The sequence below is a fragment of the Odontomachus brunneus genome, unplaced genomic scaffold (genome assembly GCF_010583005.1).
Source record: "Odontomachus brunneus isolate Ranch 3 - 2012 unplaced genomic scaffold, Obru_v1 Obru_scaffold_074, whole genome shotgun sequence".
Classification (NCBI taxonomy): domain Eukaryota; kingdom Metazoa; phylum Arthropoda; class Insecta; order Hymenoptera; family Formicidae; genus Odontomachus; species Odontomachus brunneus.
The window spans coordinates 880,316-901,330 of NW_022639524.1; the positions used below are offsets into that span (position 1 = coordinate 880,316).

Sequence of the window (21,015 nt, forward strand, 5' to 3'; positions counted from 1 at the left end):
CACATGTCGAAAAAACACTTTATCGCGTTCCATTTTTCACAAAGCAAAAGAAATTGTTGTTTAGGAAAATAATTGTGTATGCTGACTGAATGTTATCGAGAAATGTCGAAATTAATCACAAACTACCTGTTTCGTTAGTAATGACTACTAGAACTGTTTGCATTGCCATCTAACATTTGCGGGCGGAAACTAAGTTAAGGTCCTAATAATTGAAATGATTATCCGAGTCGTAATATCACAAAGTAATAGTTATCACGTTCGCGCCGCGACGATTGGCTCCTTCGCCGTTTTCCTTTTCTTTCCTCTTTTCTCTTTTCACCTCCTCCCCACTTTTTTCTTTATCTTTTTCCTTTATTCCTTTCTCTTTCTTTTTTCCTTTTTCCATAGTGGACGATCAAACGTAATTTTAATATCAATTGATCGTACGATTGCGCACTCTGTCTTTCTCTATCTATCTATCTATCTACCTATCTCTGTCTCTCTCTTTCGCGCGCGCGCGCGATTTTATTAACGATCATTTTATTTGAATATCAATTACTAGGCGTCATTATGCGCCAGGGGTTTTTGTCGGCGGTTATTAACAATCCCCGCTTCGCTCGCGAACAGAAGTCAATTGGATTATTACAAGCGCGTGAGATGAATAATTGTTTTACCGCGCTTGGCTGATTTCGAGTATGTTTGGCAACTACCACCTGATTAACGCGTAACGATACCGTTAATTTTCTCCTACGATCGCGCGTCCTGTAATATTCATGAATTTTTATCCCGTCCCGACGCTGATTGCATAATACCGCTTATTACGTCCGCAATCAGGTTGAACTACATCGGACTATCCTCGTCAATTTGCCCGCGACGCGCATTCTCACGCTATATGTGCTGCCGTTGCACAGGTCCTTTTTTATATAACTAGACTATATTACAGTGTCGCGCGCGCTACGCGTCGTCAATTACATTTTCTCGGGAATCGATGCGATTTACGTCTAGACACGCACCGCGTAATGTAACGTTTTGTATGCTCACCATTTTCCGTTGAGCGAGCGACGTCCAGATCCAGTATTCAGCCTCCTCAACCTGGCTTTTCCGCGATCGGCTGTCGTCTCACGTCGATTGCATCTCGCTCACTTCATCGCACTGCGCTACGCTCACAGTCGCGATAATTGTTTCACGACGGTTATTTATTTAATGAAAAGTACACGGTAAATTTCAACGAGGCACGGGAATATACCCGCGAAATATGTATAATAAATTGCGAAGCGGAGATCGCACGGCGCTTTCGACAAGGTCGGGGGGAGAACAAATATCTCGTTCCGCGGGCGATTATATCCTGGCGAAAAACGGGACTGCCGTGCCGCGAGAATTCTGGTTTTTAGAAGAAACAATACAGATGCGCGCATCGAATTTCGCGATTATTTCGACCGTACTGTCATCATAATTCGTCGTGTATGAGAAATTTTAGAGGAAAGCCGTGAACCACCGTGAGATCGCATAATTTATCACGAGCGAGGTGAGCCATCGTGAATCTCGCATACGATAGCGCGCAATTCTGATGCGTATTTTATACTGAAACGATTAGTGCACGGTGGAAAGAGTTTGATTGGATTAAACGAATTTTTGCGGGTGAATTATGAACGAACCAGAAAATTCCGGTTGAAGTTGAACACTCTTAACAAGGGTTCAGCCAGATTTTTCTGCTTCGCTCATATTTTATCAGAAACTTGATTACTTCAACCAAATCTTTTTGGCGCGTTTTTTTCGCGTGGATCACATTAAACAAATCAAGCGACGCGGTTGCGTCGCAACGCCAAGTACATAAAGACGAGTCCGAGAATGACAAAGACCGAGACCGAGATGTGACTATGTTCATGGTATACGACGCTACCAAGAAGAAGCTTATCCGCAATTTTTGCGACGATCGTACTTCCAACTAAAATATCTCGGGAAATAAAGCCGTAATGGAAAATCTAATTGCACTTTTGACAGAAACGTTAATATAAACTTCCAATTGCGACCAATTTGATAAAAATTAGTGCAGTCAATCCTGAGATCTGAAACTATCACAATTCAACATACAAATTTTTAGCGGTCAGTTTTTTCCGAAATATTAATTGTTTAAGTCTTTTTTACAATATGTGACAAAGTTTAAGTTTGTTGTACATCATGTCGTGGCGATAACGCTCTAATATGTCGTTTTTAAATATAATAATTGAAATACGTATTGAAATACGTATATCAAGCGACGCGGAAGCGTTACGTCTAATTGATAATAGTATGTAATCGGTGCAGTTATTTAAAAAAAATAAACATTTATTTTAAATCACACAAAGATATGTGTGTGTGTGTATATGTTTTTATAAAAAAGAATAAATTATATGTAATCGTGACAATTATATTTAAAAAATGAAAATTTAAATATAAATATTACAAATATCACAAAGATATTTTACTCTAAAAAAAAATAAAACACGCAAGAATAATAAAGTAATAAATTAAAAAAAGGTATACAGAAAGGAATTTATATAATAGAAATTTGTTTGTTGGTAAATATAAGAAACAAGTTGTAGCAACTATTAAAAAATATAAATATATTATGTTGATAAATAATAATATAAAAATGCAATATACTGAAGAAAAATATATTAGAAATATAACAAAACTTGTTGGAGAGAATATCTTCTGAAAGTAGATTGGAAGCTGAGCGTATAACAAAATGATGCTTTTACCAACAAAATTTGTATTCTGCAAATGAAGCAAATTTTATATAAAACTAAACAAAAAGTTAAAGTATGTCTGACACGCCCAGCAGAATGTTTCTCGTCGCAATCCGTAAATGATATGGATGTATTTTGACCATCTAAACATACTATTTCTTCATAATTATATTTTACGGGATTCTTTTTTACAATATTCTTCGCAGAACAAACATAATAAGATTTTCTTAATTCATGCAAAAAGCTGTGATATCATAAAAATAAAAAGACCTTATAAAGATAAAAAATACGCCAAATATATAAAAATCTAAGCAAATTGTACCTAACAAAAACCCTTTATAAAAAATCTAACAAAAACCTCAATTAAAAACCTCTATAAATGGTTGTAAAAAAAAACAACGTAATAAAACATTTTTATCCAAAAAATTTTTTAAATAAAACTCAATTAAAATATATGAAATCAGTAAAATAATCCAAGCACATGATTCATTATTATTAAATTACAATAGATTATAACTAATAAGCCATTATTACAAAGTTACAATAGATATAACTGATATAAAGGACCAATATATAAAAATCAAACTTATATAACAAACTCATAACAAAAAACTTTAAAAAAAACATTTTTATACATAATAACCAAAGTAAGGTACAAAAATTTGGCGTGCTCAGATCGTATTAAAACAAGTACACGTACGTCTTCCTCCTGCCTCCCCCCCTCCAAACATATATACATTTTTAATTTTTACAGTGAAGACTAATATTCCAAATACGACCCAAGTCGTATTTGGCACGCCAAGTTTTTGTACTTTACTTTAGTTATTGTGTATAAAAATGTTTTTTTTTAATAGTTGTATATCTCGAAAGAGACATATAAGAAGTGTAAGTCAAAGCAAGAAACAATTCTCTGATCATTTCAAGCAGTGTTTCTCAATCAATAGCAGTATACGGCATAATATTGCAATACATATACGGCGAAAATATTGCAGTTTTTTACAAATTTTTTTCAGTTTCTATATGTTTCTAATAATGTGAAGATGTACGGTCTATCTCACCAAAGAATATAATAAATTTCGCTAAGAGAATACAGTAAATTTTTTTTAATAATGCCTTTCAATATTTCTGAAAAAAAAAATATATAGCACATATGAAACCAAAGAATAATGAATTATTCTTAAATAATGAATTAAATCGCATTGATTCCAACGTTTACGGACACCTAGCTATAACGCATCACCTTAAATCTTTATACTCATTTTTCTGACTCACCGAAATACCAGGAACTCAGGGCCGGCCACGTTCCGCTACATGCCTGGAACAAAAAGACGCAGTTTCACCGATTAGATACGAGTGTTAACAGCTTAACGAGGACAAACACGCGCGGTTACGAATGTGTTAACACATTTTGCGATCGTTGGAGCTCAACCATGTTGATTCCGACAATCACGGCCCGGTTCTTGATCGCAAAAAGTCACATGCAAGAGCAGAGGAAATCCGTAAACCTACCTTCGAACCGACCCTGCTCGGCCCGAACCGGCTTCTCCGGTACGGCATCCGCGTCCACCGAATCCGCACCCCTGCGAGAGCCGCATCCACCGTACAGTCACAAACACTGGATTATATGAAACAAAAAGTAAATTTCCTGGTTAGTTATGTCGATAGATTGCAGCGTGTCAAACATACGGAGGCTCGAGATGAGCCTGCGAAATGTTTCTTTGTAAAATTAATAAAAATGAAAAGTGGTGGTCACCCCTAAGAGATTTCAAGATGCTGCCACTGTTCAGTTTTCGGCACGATTTCGGCACGATCGTGAGGCGACGTAACGCGTCTCATGTGTGTTTCTATCGATACTGGAAAAGTTAGGAGGCACGCGCGTCGTCTCCCGGTACGTTTGACCCTCGCGTCAGGGGCTGTTATGACTGCTTGGTCCTCAAGTACTTACGTATAGCATTGTTCCCGAGGTCAACTAACCTTCAGTGGGCGAGACGCGCCCGACATTATTTATCCAATGTTCTCTAGGTCGGAATGTTATCACGTACTGTTTCAAATTGAAAAAATTTCGTGGTGCCAACCGCTCGCGACAGGTGAATAACTATTGCGATGCTTAATCGGGATCTCGAGAAAAACAACAATGACTTGACACGCTTTCTTTAGGTTGCATTCCAAAGCATCCTTTCTGAGAAAAATTTTACCGGATATTTACAGTGTATGTATAACAAACTATAGATTTTCGATAAAATTACTCTCAAAAGAATCGTTTTAGAAACGCGATTTTAGTACAGAATGCACAAAAAGAATTGTGTAGTAACCCAAGTAATTTAATGCTACTTTGACGCTCTTAAGGATAGTTTGTATCTACTTAGACGGCTTATAGCCTAAGTAAAACCTACTTTGACGATATTGATACTCATTAACTTCTCTTTTGAACCTTTAACTCTATCTTGTCAAAATTTTGACACTACTTTGATGCTCTTAAAAATAGTTTGAGCTTACTTAGATAATCTACAACCTAGATGAAATCTATTTACGATATTGACACTCATTTCCGAGTCGAAATTTTGACCCTATATTGAACCTTGAATTCTACACCGCAGTAGGAGCTAAGATAGCAAAGTAGGTTTAATTCTAATGATATAATTTACTTCTATTTTGACTCTGATGATGTCTGAAATATATGCAACAAATAAAATGTATATTTTGTATGCTATTTGACGTTTCTGTTACTTATTAAAATTTTTTAAATATTTCTATAAAATACATATATTCTATGTAGGAGCTAAAACTTCAATAGAGGTTCGCAACTAAACCTATTTTGCTTCCCAAGATCCTATTATTATACAACCTACTTTGACGCTAAAGAAAGCGAAAGCGGAAATTTCAGACATCATCAGGGTCAAAATAGAAGTAAATTATATCATTAAAATTAAACTACTTTACTATTTAAATTATATCATTAAAATTAAACTACTTTACTATCTCAGCTCCTACTGCGGTGTAGAATTCAAGGTTCAACATACGGTCAAAATTTCAACTCGGGATTTACTTCCCGAGTCAAAATTCTATTTTTAACCTTACTATTCCATTTAACACCTATTTTAATACTCTGAAACCTACATCAACCTCTTTTGATTCTTTTTAACCTATCCAAGTCGAAATTTTAACCCCACTTTCAGCCTTAGTATTAACATCCTACTATAATACAACCTATTTTGACGCTAAAAAAAGTTAAAAAAGAAATTTCAGATATCATCAGGGTCAAAGTAAGAGTAAATTATATAATTACAATTAAGCTTACTTTGCTATCTTAGCTCCTACTGCGGTGTAGAATTCAAGATTTAACATACGGTCAAAATTTCAACTCGGGATTCACTTCCCGAGTCAAAATTCTATTTTTAACCTTACTATTCCATTTAACACCTATTTTAATACTCTGAAACCTACATCAACCTCTTTTGATTCTTTTTAACCTATCCAAGTCGAAATTTTAATCCTATTTTCAGCCATAGTATCCTACTATAATACCTACTATAACCTATTTTGACGCAAAAAAAAGTTATAAGGGAAATTTCAGATATCATCAAGGTCAAAGTAGGAGTAAATTGTATAATTAGAATTAAACTTATTTTGCTAACTTAGCTCATACTGCATTGTAGAATTCAAGGTTTAACATAGGGCCAAAATTTCGACTCGGGTTCGCACAAATGTTATCAAAGCCCAGACGAAGGAATTGGTCGACTAATGGATTTCTTCTTTTGCGCAGTAACTGCTTGCGCTAACACGTTGCGCAGCTAACACGTCCAGAAAGCCAGCCGCATAATTGTCGTATCTCAAAAAACTCACGCGCGATCAAGGGAAAGGGGTCAATTCTCGAAAGACCGGCGTGGAATTGGCGCGCTTAGAGCACATTTCGCGCACATGTCAGGGGTCGTTTCAGCGTGTCGCGCGCGCACATCGCACGGACGCGCACATCGCTCGTGTACACGAGCTGAATCCTGCTGCTCTCTTGGCGGACAGTACGAAAGAAATCCCGCGCCGAGGCGAGCTGTAATAATTAAAATACGCGGAGGTAAACGATCGGCGGTCACCCGCGCGGGCCGGGGAGGCAAGGGGGAAGCGAGGCAGGGCTGTCGTGGCCGGCTTCGTGTACATAATTGCCGTGATTACGGCTACGTCAGTTCGGTGCATCTAGGTGCACGTATGCATGTGTGCACGCGCGTGTGTGTATGTGTGTGTGCGTGTGTGTGTGCGCGCGAGCGCGGCACCGCGGATTCAGTTGATCCGGGTGCGTGTAACGGCGCGCTGCGCTGCGCTGCGCGGCGGAAACGCTGGCAACTCCGCGCGACGGAGTAATGCGCAGCATCATTATCTGGAGCAGTGCTCACCGAGGAGCATCATCCGAAGAGAGCTCGTTAATTTGCGCGCGTCTCGCGCGCGCGCCAGCGAAGCGCCGCGGCGACAAGTCGAACGCGCCCTCGAGCGCGAGCGGACTTCCCGTCGAATCGTGACGGGTCGCGCGGTCGTTCGCTCGGTTCTTTCGCTCGCACGTACGCTCGTACGTTCGCCGATGGCGCGAGACGCGATTTTCCAGAATGTGAAATAAAAGGAAACGAGCAAAAAGAGGCAGACGAATTCGGCCTCAGGTTCACGCAAGCGCATGGGGGGGGGGGGGGGGGAAGGGGGCGATGTGCGAGTATCTCGATCGACTCGGAACACTGATACGAATGAAGATTCCGCGATGGGGCGAACTAGCCACGATAACCGACATTCTTATACTGAGAGAAAAGAAGTAGTTAGCGATCATCCGCCTTTGAAGAAATATCGTATCTGTTGAGCAAATCACGTGTTAATACAGTAATAAGAAGCTTATTAATTTGTGCCTAATAACATCAACTAGAATTCTGAGTCATCTATATTTTATTAATTCAATCAACATTTTTTTTCGCGTAAGATCATAAGACAATAGATATTTTCTTATCTAAAAAATATTTTGTATCAAAGTGTAAGTAAATATATTACTGTGTGTGTGTTATCTATCGAATAAATATGTTTTATTTTTTAGATGTTGTTTCTCTTACAGTGTAGAGTTTTCTAGAGTGTCAATGATTAAGGGAGATCAATAATTAGTTGTTTTACCCTACACACGTTTAAAATTCCTGGTTTTCTCTCTTCGCCACGGAAGTTGTGATCGACGACGTCAGAAGCGAGAAAACGCATGCTCAAAATTCTTGCGTGCCATTTCCACATAAAAAGATATCTATGCAAAAGGACACTCGAGGTCGCCGGAGTATACTTGTAAAATACTTCGAAAACTATCCTTTTTCCTTAACAGTCTGTAAGTAGCTGTAAAATTAACGCGACACGCAAGTGTGCGAGGCAAACTCCTCATGTTTTGTCACGTTAACTTTACGGCTGTTTATCGACTGTTGAGCAAAAAGGAGAGTTACCGGAGTATCTTACGAGTATACTCAAACGACCTCAAGTGTTCTCCCATTCAAATAACTTTTTACTTAAAAATGGCAGACAAGGATTTTCAGCGTGTCATATCTCGTCTTTGACGTCACGAGCGACCATGGCCGCGGCGCAGGAGTCTTATATCCTCTCTTGGGATGTATCTCGGATGATCTCAATGATCAAACGATTATCTACTATCTAAAGCTGCCTCGCGCTGACACACTGTTAGACCGGGAGCGCGCGGCGTGCGCGTGCACGTGCGCGCGAATTTCGCGACGACGCGTTCCGGAACAAGAGGGAAAGATCGACGACCCCGGCTAGTCTCTCTCTCCCCCTGTCTTTCTCTCTCTCTCTCTCTCTCTCTGGACTTCTTGCTACAATTTCCGGACGCGAATGCGGCACTTCGCCTTTGGGGCAGGCAAAAAACACCGTGCCGGCGGAGCGCGAGCCAGAAAACGGCGGCGTAATACATACATACACCGTGCATTTTTCCGGCGTTAATGCGCTGAAATCAATAGCGGTAATTACGTAGAAAGCCCGGCGCGTCGTCGAAATGACTTACTGCCGGCCGGGATCGCCGTGGACGGTACGTGATTTCGCACGGAAACGAATCGGCGCCGCGCAGCACAGCGCCTGACAGAGAGAGAGAGAGAGAGAGAGAGAGAGAGAGAGAGAGAGAGAGAGAGAGAGAGAGAAGGACAGGCCGGCGGGGCTGGCGCGGGAGGGCGGGGGCGCGTGATTGCGATAGATATTTTCCTCTAATAAACGGCCTCTCTCGCATGCGTCGACGGTGGTGCACGCATCGAACTCGCGCGCACTCGCGGAACTTATATAATTGGGGTAATCACCCGAGTGTCTTACCACTCAATCGCCGTTCCGTTAATTCTGGCTTCGCAGCGGCTCGAAACGTCCGGCGTTTCGCGCTGTTTTCCATCCTCGTGTTAACCAGCCAGCCAGCCAGCCAGCTAGCTGGCTAGCTAGCTAGTATAGTATAAGGCAGCCCATCCCGCCGCGAACCTGTAATCCCTCCGCGGATTAATGGCACGTACAGAGCCGGAGAGAGACGTGAAGGGCAAACAGAAGATCGAGAAACGATATTTGCCAAAGTACCAGCGAGATATCTCGCGCGACCGACTACTCCCGACATACTGTTCGCTGTATATATTTTAAAATTGAGACGCAAGACGAAGGGGAGGAAATAAGTCGTACGGTATATCGTTCTTCGCGGGACATTAGGAGTCGATTTTCCCCGTTGGCGTTTCTTTCTCCTTCCTCCATTCCTGTTTTCTTTGATTTTTCTTTCTTTTTTTTTCGGCGGAGCGAATCGACTGATCGGGGAATGTATCCGATCGCGCGCGGGACGGAGGACTCGCGCCGGCAGAGGGAGCTCGAGTCTCACGTGGTGGAGCGCACCGCACCGCACGTCGGCGGCGGCGACGGCGGTCGTCGGCGCGCTTTTTACAGTCATCCGGCTCGGGATACGACCCCTGCCTAAGTGCAATTCAGATCGGTGTCGGGATGACGGTGCGCAATCGCTTTTCTAATTAATTCGCGTTTCATCGGCGCTCCGTCGTCACGGGATGTTTTGCGCAGCGCGATACGGAGCGCACGTCAATCTACCGTTTAATCGAACTTTCCAATCAGATAACCCGCCGCGTATGCCGCGAGAAAATAATCGCCCGGTTTGTTTCGCGGCGCGATAACGTCATTATCGCGAAATCGCGTCTACCCCAGTCTCGGCTTCGCCGCGCGCGCGAAGCCTGATTTAGACTTCCGACGGCACCACCCAACGATGCTCCAACTGGCCAACTTTGATAAGTAGACGTCGAGAAGATTCCAATGATACATTTCATGCTACTGCACCACGAGACATGACTTAGTAATATCAGCCAAATCTCAGTGGCTCAGTTAAAAAGCCAATCGTTTTGTTATCATTATTAAGAGTCGGCTGTCACAGACGAAATGCATTCAATGTGACGTAGAAATTTATTAACTGAAATTAAAAGCATACATTTACTCGTGTAGCTGAGAAAGTAGCAGCTTTTTCTAAATATTTTATGAACGTGAATCTCAAATATTCGATTTTGTAAGAAATTAAGCTCATAAAGCTCGTCCTACCGCCTCGTGTACATCAGTTAATCACTTTTATATTTTCAATAATATCTTAATGGTTACAGTGGCAGAGTCTATACAAAATGGTATAGGATTATTCCATTCAATTTTCTAAATTCAACCGCCTTGTATGATTAATGAATATGAAACACAACTTGACTCTCTTTCTCTTTCTCTCTCACACAATCTTTTTATTACATATTTTCTATTGGCGTTGGGAAAGTATATACAGAATGTCGGACACAACGCGTAGCGTATTAACGCTCGTGTACGCGTAGAGCTCATGAAAAATTGAACAAAACACTCTTCTAGTAGTTTGCATATAACCGCGATAATTATTCCTTTGATCCACAGTAACAATATTAATCTCGTTATGATAGACAAAAGAAAGAAAGGAATCTGTACAATTCGACCGCGAATGAGAGAGGTTGCGTGTTTCTCGTGTGGCGGACAACATTTGCCACGAAAGCGAGCCGCCATTGACAACAAGCCCAATCAGAGACAAGAAATGGCTCGCTGGCTTCTATGAGGGGCTAGTTGTCGTTGGCAGACCAACTCTCTGTGTGGGGCTAGTTGTCAGGGGTGAACGCGTTCATGTGGTTGGTGCTGTTTGCCTCATCGAGCTTTAATCTTAATCATGACACTCGAATTTCCCAAATGAGCGATGCAAGAACGACAAAGATGCGTGAGATTGCTTCTCGTTTGTTGTCGCCATGTCGACTCATGGACAAATTACAGCCGTTTAAAGCCACGGTATCGACATCATTTTCCTGCGCGTACACGCTATCGCTCGTTTAAACGTATTTACACGTATAACGAATGCTATTCCCATCTCTCGTAGCTGAGAGAACACCGCGAACATTAACGTTAGTGTACTGTGGACGTCACAGCGGATTGCCCGAAATCGTCCCGATCCGATTAAGACCATCTCCGCCCGTCTAACGGGCCACGGTTCGTTTCGCGGTTTAATTCCGAATGGCGGGAAAGGCCGTTTTTCGAAAAGCCTGTCACTCACTTTACACGAATGAGTTCGAAACCGGTTCGGACTACTAGTGCTCGGTTTCGTCGTCGTCGTCGTTGTCAGCGGCAGCATCTACTCGCGGCGTAACGGAAGCCGCAATAGCCGCACAGATTCTTGTTTTCGAGTCGCTCTCCGCTCCTCCCTTTTCTCTCTTTATACCTTTTTATCCTTTTCTTCTACCCGCTCTTTTTTTTTTCTTCCCTTCTTTTTGCTCTCTTTCTTGCTCGCCGTTCTGTCTCTCTTTCCGCGTGTAAGCACCCGCGTGTACGCATCGGCGGGCGTACCGCTCCCTGATAAAATCCCACAAAAATCGGGAAGCCGTTAGCTCTGGCCGGCTATGGTAACCGCGAGAGAGAGAGAGAAAGAGAGGAAGAGAGAGAGAAGAGCAGAGAAAGAGAGAGAAAGAACGAAGGAGAATGAGAGAGAAGGAGGGAGAGAGAGAGAGAGAGAGAGAGAGAGAGAGAGAGAGAGAGAGAGATGGGACTAGCGCTCAATATAGATTCAGAGAGCAGCCTCTATACGGGGTATAGCCGCTCGCCGGGGCGTCTTATTAATGCTACGGACGCACCTCGATATAAAACGGTGTGCTCTTTCTCTCTCTTTCTTCCGCGAGCTGCATTAATTAGTGATTTTTAAGGGAAGACCTCTGCGACAAAATTGTATTATGCTTTGTTTATACGTTGCGGATAAACGAACGCCGTCGGTCCGTTCGTTTCGTCCGCGGCTTTACCGTTCGCGGAATGGTTTCACCTGAGAGAGTCTTAATTAAGAACTCCCCCGGCGATGACCATTGAACTCCAGAGCGACCTCTCTTCTCGTATCATTGCAGCTTGACCGCGCATCCGCCCAACGAGGCGTTCTAATCTATCCGGTTGGTTGTTCGCAAATCATTCGAACCTCATTTCGTCGCACGGCAAGGCAAGTAAACGTCCCTCCTCCGCCTCGTCTCGCGTTTTCGCCAAGTCCAGTGAAATCGACGCGCGCGCCGTTCACGAAGTATTAGCCGCGCTAATTCGTATCTGCTATCTCTCTCGCGCGGCCTCCTTCGCATTCGTACGATGGAGAAGCCGAAATCGCGCGCGAAGGTCGATTAACTCTCTTTACGTGACTCTGGCCGCGTAAGTATGTAATTATGCGTACGTGGTTATGGGACGCGCTAACGAACTCCGCCAGCAGCAGCGACGGCGGCGGCGGCGGCAGGATGCGGCGAGCAACACGAAACGAAAAGGCGTTGGCGCAGAGAGGGTGAAAGGGAAGGAAAGCGCGGCGCGGACAAGGCGGCACGCAGGGGAGGCAAGACTGACGTTTCGAGATAAAGGAGGAGGAGGGGAAAAGGGTGGCCGTCGGAGAGATATTCTTGGCAGCGACGGCGATGCAACAACTGTCCCCATCCGTCATCTACGAGAGACCGGAGCGAGAGGGCCCATGGCCACTCCGAGAAAGAGAAAGAGGGAGAGGGGAAGGGGACACTGCGTCGCTCTTCGTGATCTCTCTCCTTCTTTCTCCGCTCTTTCTTTCTTTCCGTCGCTCCCGATCACAGGACGTAGGAAACAATCGTAATCGTCGAAGATCTCGTGTAACGACGATGCCGTCGTCCGACCCATTACACGCCGTGTCGCGGTCGGGCGAATTTCCGAGACGCCTCAGGAAAATGCAGTCGTTCCTCGAGATCGAGAGCTTGAGGTCCCATTAAGGAAGAACAGGCCTGAAATGTCCTCGAAATCATACACGACGGTACATCCGCGACGTGTGCTTGAACGCGCCGAATGCTGCAACGGCGATACGTAGCGGTGATACTACCCCGTCACATTAAGGGGACTGGAAGGTCAGATTGCCTGAAAATCGTGCTTGTTTTTTCACAATTTTTTATGAAAAACTAAATGAATATGCGAAAGTGTTATTTTGACGTGTATTTAAACAACATATAAAGAGAAGAAAAATATAATTTTGATGATTAAATACTCAATATAAGTGTGGTACATGTAGTTAAAATATATTTTGTTTTTCTTTTCAAGGTCGTCATTTTGCAGTAATATCTTGACTCTCGGTGATTCAATTAAGCTGAATTTTAGATAAAAAATTTCCATAAGCTTGTCGTTATCGTGTGAACCACTGACAAACTCGTGAAAATATTTAATTTTGGAATGTTAATTTTTTTTCTAAAAGAAATGAAAAATTAATAATATTCTATTAAGATATTTGCAATTTTGTTAACTTTTACTAAATTTCTTTTATAGTGGTTCACACGATAACGACAAGCTTACGGAAATTTTCTACCTAAAATTCAGCTTAATTGAACCACCGAAAGTCAAGATATTACTGCAAAATGACGACCTTGAAAGAAAAACGAAATATATTTTAACTGCATGTACCATACACTTATATTGAGTATTTGGTCATCAAAATTATATTTTTCTTCTCTTTATGTGTTGTATAAATACACGTCAAAATAACGCTTTTGCATATTCGTTCAGTTTGTCATAAAAAACTGTGAAAAAACAAGCATGATTTTCAGATAATCTGACTCTCCAGTCCCCTTAAGTTACATAGGTATACCCAAAGAAATAAGATCTTATGCTTAATGAGATCATCTTGTATAAAGGTGAGAAAAAAGTACTAAATATTTATTTGGTGGGGATACTAATAACATATTTACTTAACCCTAGAATCGCTAAAGCATGAGTAAGATTTACGTAGATCAACTTTCCATACATTACTATTCTTAAAAACATGTTTTACTTTTCATTGCATCGCAGAAACATCAATTGCTTTTGCAATTTCATTGCATCGCAAAAACACCAATAGATTTATATTCCTCAATGCTATCTATACTCATTAAAAGAAAAAGCATTGAATTTTGACCATTTTTACGGAAGTTATGAAGAAATAAAAATAAACTGGGTAAAAATTATTCGTGTTTAGAATTCAAGTTGAAGGTTAAGTCTAATTTTTTTTACTTAAATAGAATAGACAATTGCTTTCATGAAAAGCCAAAGTTTTCTTAAAGTTTAAAAGAAATGTATATTTTTTATTTGAAAAATATTTTATACTGATATATAGTAAATATGTGTATGTGTTATTAGTACTGAATATTTTTTATTTCTTAGATATTTTTTCTCTCTCGGTGTATATGTGGCTACAAGAGAATTCTTCTAAAACTAAAAGGAAAATATTCTAACTCTCCAAAAAAAGAGCTCTGGTTATAAGGCGTTATTATTAACTCTTTTATCGAAAGAGTTAATAATATTGTAAATATTTTTCTTTTAGTTTTAGAAGAATTCTTTTGAAGCCTCTTATAAAGGCCTATATAAAGGTCTATGTAAAGAGGATTCTTATAGGCTAAGGACGAGATTATATTTTTTTAAAGTATATAAAGTATAATTACGTACATTTAAAAAATTGATTATACGGCCAACAAAAAGCCAATGAAACGTGGCAAAGGATGTATATTTCCCGAGTTATACTTATTTGCCTACCTTTGATAGCTCAATCGTCACAATTAAGCTCTTGTACAATCAACGGAAATCAATGAGTCAGTCAACATGTTAATAGCCCTGTTCGAATCGCGTCAAACCATCAGAGACCGCTTGCTCCTCGCGAAATAAATCGCGAAGGGATACGACAAGCGTGCGCAGACCGGGAGTGACCGACTAGTAATAATGACATTTTTCATCGCGAGAGACGCGAGAGAAAGAGAAAGGGTGGCGGGAAGGGAGGGGGAGGGGAGCACGTAGCGGAAAATTATTCCCAATTAAATCAATTGCCGTTACGACGAAAGTCCCTCGCGTTGGCGCTCCGTAAAGATCGGCTTTGACACGGAAACCAATTTACCTGGCCTCCCGCGTGCCTGAGAAAGCACCGCCGCGACGACTCCCGGGCCATTCTCGATCGTTCGCGCGAGTGGATGCGTGCGGAACCGGCGTGGCATTAGAGATAACTGGGCTTGCCCGACGGATGCGTTTAACCCTTAATCCAGTGAGCGAGATGTTAGGGTATAATACTTCGTATTTTCCTTGAACGGCACTTCCCTCGCGGTATATGCCCGTTAAGTCAATCGCGCGATAACAAACACGCGGATTCTCGGCAGGATGCAGCTCTCCGCGAGAGGCGAGGGGCAATTTTTCAAATTAAACACCACCGATGGTGGTCATGGACCGTTAACTGGTTCCGACGGGCCAATTCTGATAAGTTTTCCCGCGAACCTACGACTCATGCGTGCCAATTCTGATCGCTCGCTCGCTCGCTCGCGCGGTAAACATCCTTGAGACCTCGCTCGGCATTCGATCATACGCGTTCGATGCGCGCATGGACTTGGCCTAGGTCTAGTAATAGCCGGGGACCACTTGACGGGTGTGTCGGCGCAGGATAGTAAGCCGGTTAAGTGAGCGCGGGAAAAGAAACGTCGACGATCGGTCATCCTGATGCATGTACGCGTCCATGACACGGACACGGCGCCGCGCGAGCGAAGCAACCGACCAACGAACGAACGAACGAACGAACCAACGGACGAGCACGATCGTACAGAGGTGTGTGCACGCAGACACGCGGTCGTACGGTCCTTTTTTTTATATTCAATTGCCGGCGGTACGCTCCACTAGGTTCCAGAATTGAGATAGCGTTATCCGACTACTACTACGACGACGACGACGACGACGACGACGACGACGAGAGAGGAAGAGAGAGAGAGAGAGTTATCGCGGAATATTACTATGGAAAATTATTAACCATCGACCATCGCCGTGATTGAACAGTGATTGAGCTTCTGCACCGCCATCGAGATAAGTTTCTATCGACGGAATGGAGTTACGCGCGCGTACGCTGCTCCCCTTTTTTCGATTAACAAAAAGATACTCGCGCGGGCACAGAAACGGGGAAAATTAGAGACGACGACGGCAGAGCGGCAGCGAGATGCGCGTGATGCAATTTGAACGGGGAACGATCGCGAGAGAGAGCGATCGCGCGATATTAGCTCCTCCGTCCGACAGCGGAATCCTGAGAAATTTACACGGGCGAGGTGCTGCAACATCATCCGGCGGTTATATCCTCCGTGCGCGAGCGATTATTTTATCCCGAGCAAAGCCGTCGAGAGTAAGAGAGAAAGAGAGAAAAAGCGAGAGAGCTGATCGCCGATCGCGACCAGCACTGCGCGCTCGGCCGAAATAGTCATCTGTCCTGATGACAGACGCACAGAGATGCATCGCGTCTAAACGATCAATTTTGTGGATCGAGGCAGATAATAGGTGTCTTGTGTGTATTCCTATTCTTTCTTAAAGTGAAGTAGTAAAAATGTTTCTGACTTAATCAGCAAAGGGGGTTTATCTCACTGATACTCAGTGAACATTCAATGATTTTCAGTGGAAATACCTTCACTTTACTGTTCCATCTTATGTCCCACTGATTTTGACTAGTGGAAGTAAGATTTCACAACAAAATCTGGGAGGACTTGGTTAGATGGTGTGCAAGTGTGTGGATGCTTGGTTAAGTATGGTTCGTCAGTTGGGAATAAATTTTTAGTGTATCGAGTTAAATATGGGAGATCAGATAGGGAAAATTATGTAGGAATGAATGCGTAGATAGTGTATAAGTGAAGACGAAACAAGGCGTTACGTAAGAAAGTAAGATTCAAGGCTGAAAAGGGGCATATGTAATAGAGATTATGGCATCATAAGGAACGAATAATTAGGATAGTGTAGATAATGCAGGCAAGCTTAAATTAGTATGGTAATGTAAAGGAAGTTATCGATAGAAGAAATATATAATATAATAGATAATAAGACAGAAGTACACAAGGGATGAAGAAAAAGAATACAAGAAATGAAGGGGAAAAGTTTAGTCATCGGATAGGATAAGGAAGTAAAATAAAGATACACGGAAGAAGGATAAATGAGACACAAGGATCCACAGGAATTGGTGGGACAGATGCTATGCAAATAAGAAGACTGAAATGGGGAGAATATGAGGAAGATAATTAGATATAGAAAATTTCTTTTTGGCGATGTAAACTGAAAAAAAGATATATAGAAAATGTAGAGAAAGACATTACTTTATAGAGTGGTGTAATGGAACTAACAAGATATATGGAAAAAAATTAGAAGAAAAGAGGATGAAGGAGAAATAAAGAAAGCAGTGAAGAGATCGAATAGGAAGAGGAAAGATAAAGTGATAGATACGTATAGGTGAAGGAAAGGACAGAGTTTGGAATATTGTGTATGAGGACGATATGATACTCGCGTTGAGTGTGAAATAAGAAATTATAATTAGACATGATAGATGGGGAGAAGGTGTAGGTAGTGTAAAGGTTAATGTAAAGGTTATGTGAATATTAAGAACGTTGTGAAAGGAGATTACAAGGGCATTTAAGTAACAAGGATGATATTGTAAAGTCAATTAGAGAGAGAGGCAATGTAAGTATAGAGATATTAATAATTACACAGGTAAAAATAAAAAATGGATAGATTGTATGATTGAATATGAAGGAATATAATTGTCCCCTTTTCTGGGCTGTATAAGCTGAAGGAAAATATACCAATACACTGTGATATAATTAACGGCCTCCGTGTGATCTGCATGCAGTGTCTATGTTTGCAAACTGCAGTGATAGGAACAGTCGTTACTATTGACTGACTGTTTCCGTGAAATTTTACTGATTGTAGTGCTTACACTTATAAACTACCCGTTATGAGTATAGCATTTCAGTGAAGAATACACTGATTGTACCTTAGAGAGTACTTTCTCTCCTCGTACCGATTGTCGCCGGCAACTAAGGATTCCGTGCGAGGGTCTGTGTGAAAAAAGTACTTCGACGTCGCGCTGACTCGCGCCGTTCACGTGACAGCGCGAACATCCGCCAACACGGACCGTCGCTGGATCGTCTCGGACGCAAACGTCAAATCTAGCGTCATTGTCGCGCGCTCTAAGCCGTGCTCCCGGCCCCGGCACGCCTACCGAGTTTAATGAACTTCTGCAATCGAGTGTCGATGCTCCTCCCGCCACTGCGAGTAACTACAAGAATAAGCCGTTATCTCCCGAGGCTCGCACCATGCGAAGTTTTCGAGCGGCGAATCTCGTCGCGCTTAGACCTGATGACGCTCCATCTATCACGGCCGCGCTCTTCAAACCCTTCGCACCTCGAGCAGAGGAAAGTTGTCATGAGCGTGCGGAGCGACAAGCATGGAAGCTCTTTGAATCGCTCGTTATCGGGACGGCGACCTGTGAATCGCGCGATTCATTTTCCGCGCGCGCTCACGTCGAATTCTCTCACGTGTGACGTTTGTTGCGCTGTCTCGGGTTGATACAAGCGTATTATTATTCCCTCATCGAGATTAGGGCGACCAGGCTTGCTCGGCGACGTCCCCGAGTCCGAGATGACTCGCTCTCCTCGGACACGCCGGTCAAATCGCCGCTCCGTCGCTCTTATTGCGCCGCTCCTCCCGTAACTCAACAGGAGCGCGCCGTTATTCCGAGGCCTTATCTATTCAAAACCATCGAGCAAGTATCACATCGTCGTTCAGATAACTATAACCTGCACAGCGTCGCCTCCCCCTTACTTCCTGCCCCCGCCTGCCCCCGCCATCTCCTCCTACTTCTTCTCGTTCTTCTCCTCCGTCACCTCCTCACCCCCGTGTGCCTACCTTCATCGCCACCTCGTTCCACAAATCGCACGCATGTGCGTCCTCGACGTGTTAACGCCTGTTGATCCTTCGACAGGACGAGCGCGGCTCTCCCGCAACCACTTCGTATCTCCTTCGGCCTTCGTTGCCCCTCGCCGTCCTCTCGATCCTCCACCCAACCTTATAACCAACTCTTCTCCTTCGCCGTCCTTCGTCCTAGTCTCCTCACGGTGGCATTCGTCTCTCCCTGTTCCCTCAGTTCTCCTCCCTCCGGCCTGTCGATCTCTCGCGTGCCCTCGTATTTGATCCCGTAGTACAAGAGAGCGGAAAGGGCGTCGGGGATGAACGGTGGGCAAAGGAGGTGGAGTGTCAGGGGGCGGAGAGGGACGCGCACACGTGTATCGGCTCATGGTGAAAATAGTGCAATAAGCGCGTAGTTATGCACCAACGGCGGCGTGTGGTTTGCCCACACCGCCACCCTGTCCATCCTGCCTCGCGCTCGCTCTTCTCCCTCCCCTTCGCTCTCTCTTTCTCTCTCTCTCTCTCTCTCTCTTTCTCTCACACTCTCTCTTCCTCCTCATCCTCCTCGCGGTAAGTCGGTCCTCCTCTCGCTACCTCCCCCTGCCTCCCCCTGCCCTCTCTGCTACTTTTCCCTACGGTACGTGAGCGACTGCGCGCATACACTCTATATGTACGCGCACACGCGGGCTACGGACGTTTAAACTGGGATAGCTACTAATTACAACGGTTACGGCGTGGCAGTTGGCGAAGAAAAAAGGCTGATCTCCCGCGAGGCGGCGGAGAAAGAGGGACGAACGGCCAAGGGGGAGAAGGACAAGGTAGTGGCGGCGGAGAGGGAGGGGGAGGAGGATGAGGCGATGGTGGTGGCGGATGGGGCGGGAGACGGTGGTGGAGGGAAAGGGAGCGGGAAAAATTTACCGGAGAATGGGTGGACGCGACACGACCGAGTAATCGCCGCCTGGATTATAGCGCGCAGCGCATAGGAAGATGCGCGAGCGTGTATGTGTTTGCGCGCGCGCACGTGTGTCCGTTTTTCCGTTCCGTAGCCTTCTTCTCGGCCCGGAACATCGTCTATCTCTATTTCCCTTTCGCTCCATTTCCCCCTCTCTCTTTCTCTCTCTCTATCTATCTGACTCTCTCCGCCTCGTCCCTCTCTGCCGTCCTGCCTGCCGCGGCCTTACTCACTCCATCGTCTCCTTTTTTGTTCGGTTCCTGAGGAACAGATCGCGGTCCCTGGCGGTGGTTCTCTCGCGTGGATTGCGTGCGTAAGCGCGTAGCCGATGGTTAATGAACTCGCCGTAATTTCCATCCTCGAGCGTCTCGGGCCGCCGCCGATGCATCGCTGCGCTGCCGCTGCTGCTGCACGGCCGCCGGCGGCGGCGGCGGTGGCGGCGGCGGCGGCGGCGGCGGCGGCGGCGGTGACGGCGGCGGCGGGATCCCCGAGGGGGATGTCCTTGCAAGGATGCGGGACGCGATTACCTTACCTCTACCTACGTAGATACGAATCCCCGAACCGAATAATTAACGAGCAAATCATAGGTTTCGAGGATTCGCCGATTCGATACGACGATTCGCGACGTTCATGGACCGCTCTCGTTCATGCGTGACGCGCGCGGTTATTACTCGGCGATACACCTGACGATACGCATTAAGCGTCCGGACGTACTCGATCCCATCTACGCGACTGATTTTTTACCAAATGGCTAATGATATGGATACGTCCCGAGAGAAATGGTTTCTTCCCGTAGAGTACACGCGAGTAAGAGGAAGAGGGGGGCGAGAGATATCGCGCGTTTTCTCCTCAATCGGACGCTTAATATCATATATCGCGCTCGGGATCGCTATTAATTTAACCCGTTCATTCACCAGACTCGACGCCGCGCTACGACCGCAGCTACTCGATAATAAAGGCGAATATTAACGCGATTGACGCGATCGCGATTAAAAGGTTGCGAGCTTCCACCGCGGCGGGGGACGGGGGAAAAATAGTGGACGAAGGAAAGAAGGAAAATGAGGAGGCACGAGAAAGAGAAAGAGAGAGAGAGAGAGAGAGAGAGAGAGAGAGAGAGAGAGAGAGAGAGAGAGAGAG

General features: G+C 44.0%; 1 long non-coding RNA gene across 1 annotated transcript in view; it reads right to left on the bottom strand.

Annotated features, from left to right (window-relative positions):
• Window positions 1–3,923: 3,923 nt before the first annotated feature.
• LOC116847156 overlaps window positions 3,924–21,015 on the bottom strand; it is a 64,555-nt gene continuing 47,463 nt past the window's right edge. The window contains exons 4-5 of the long non-coding RNA XR_004378673.1: window positions 4,218–4,323; window positions 3,924–4,023 (exon numbers count right to left, since the gene is read on the bottom strand). This is a non-coding gene — a long non-coding RNA (uncharacterized LOC116847156). The remainder of the gene's footprint in view (window positions 4,024–4,217; window positions 4,324–21,015) is intronic.